At 34.8% G+C, this 1,889-nt stretch overlaps 1 pseudogene; it reads left to right on the top strand.

The window, feature by feature from the left end:
• Positions 1-1,085: 1,085 nt before the first annotated feature.
• LOC113340451 lies at positions 1,086-1,866 on the top strand (annotated as a pseudogene).
• Positions 1,867-1,889: the final 23 nt, after the last annotated feature.

Here is a 1,889-nt window from a genome sequence, read left to right as displayed (position 1 = left end):
TCACTTATTTTTCATTGTTTCTTATATAAACTACTATTTATTCTCTCTATTCATGTTTTTTTCTATGAATTTAGTTCATGTTGATATTTATTTGTCTAGTCTCTTATAGGAAAACCTCGACTTTCCCTAATTGTGCGGTTTGTTTTATGAAAATTTTTCGGTGCCTTTGGCCGCATTGGAAATGAATGATTTAGCCCTGCCCAACAAAGATTTTTGGGTCCGTCCATGCGTTATCTCACATTTTAGACGTCTTTATTGTGACTACAAATCAAAAGATAACGTATTGGAAGCTAAGATTTTGGGGATATATTCGTCTTACAAAGCTTTACATACATGCCCACCAAAATTGAGCACATTCTGAAATATCAAACCTCATCATCTACCAATCTTAATTTGAACGGTTGAAAATTCGTTGATTTTCGATGGCTGATTTTCAAAGTAGTAGATGGTGGAGTTATAAGTTTCAGAATTGCTCATTTTTTGTGGGTATATAAAACTTTGTGAGGTGAACATATCCTCAAAATATTAGCTTCGAATACGTTATCGTATATTACTGATTCACAAAAATTACGTGTAATATGTGAGATAATCTGAAAATAGTAAACCTTTTTTAAGGAAAATGAAAAGAAGGTAATGGAAATTATGGAATGGGAAATACAAACCGAAAGCAGAAAAAAAAAATCAGTTAAACCCATGGAAAGCACGTCACGCATCATCCTCCAACAGAATAGCAATTTCATTCACGCAATCAAAGCACTAACTTATTAACTTAATTTGTTTCGTTACGTTACAAACATACTCGGTCTAAAATCTCTCAAGTCTCAACACACTTCAGTTCAGTCGAGTTCTGTTTGGTTTCCAACTTTGCAAGTAGCTTGCCCCACTTATCCAATTACTGTGATTCCGACTTCACTTTTCCCTTTCTGTGTCTCAAATAACTAAACTAACACATGTCACAATCCAAATAACCTAGTTCAAATCCATCGGTCAGCCGCTTTTCTCGCACTAAAGTTTGACCCACAACTGAAAAATCAATATAAATACAAGACCAAAAACATTCCATCAAAATCACAAATAACATCAAAATCTCTCGGTATGAATCAAATCAACTCCCTTCTTCTTGTTCTCGCTATCTTATCATCTCCAATCTTCTTCATCTCTGCAAGCTCTTCTGAATCATCATCTAATGGTGAAGCAGAAGACATTTTGATTCGTCAAGTTGTTTCTAACAACTACCACGATGACCTAATTCAAAACGCATAGCGTCACTTCAAAAACTTCCTCAAGAAATTTGGGAAAAAATATGCTGATGAAGATGAACATTCTTATAGATTTTCTGTGTTTAAATCTAACTTAGAACGTGCTAAACGTCATCAGAGTCTTGATCCTCCTGCTGTACATGGAGTTACACAGTTTTCTGATTTAACACCAACTGAATTTAGGAAATCTGTGTTAGGGTTGAGGAGTTTGAAACTTCCTACTGATGCTCAGCAAGCTCCGATTCTTCCGACTAATGATCTTCCTACGGATTTTGATTGGAGAGATCATGGGATGTTACTGATGTTAAGAATCAGGTATGGTTGAAATGGGATGCCCCTAATTTGTTTTGATTGGGTTAGAATTTCTAGTGTTTGATTTAATTGGTTGTTTGTTTTGGTGATTTTTAGGGTACTTGTGGGTCTTGCTGGTCATTCAGTACAACTGGAGCATTAGAAGGAGCTAATTTTCTTGCTAAAGGGAAACTTGTTAGCCTTAGTGAGCAACAACTTGTTGATTGTGATCATGAGGTTTGCATTTTTGTTTTGGTTAATTCATTTTTATGCTGTTGTTTCCGATTTAAAATGGGTTCTTATTAGTAATTACTGTCAAAAATATTCTTCAATTTGGTA

This window comes from Papaver somniferum, unplaced genomic scaffold (assembly GCF_003573695.1).
Source record: "Papaver somniferum cultivar HN1 unplaced genomic scaffold, ASM357369v1 unplaced-scaffold_2154, whole genome shotgun sequence".
NCBI classification, from domain to species: Eukaryota; Viridiplantae; Streptophyta; class Magnoliopsida; order Ranunculales; family Papaveraceae; genus Papaver; species Papaver somniferum.
The sequence above is the reverse complement of the archived record's forward strand: the minus strand, read 5'-3'. Positions and strand labels throughout refer to the sequence as shown.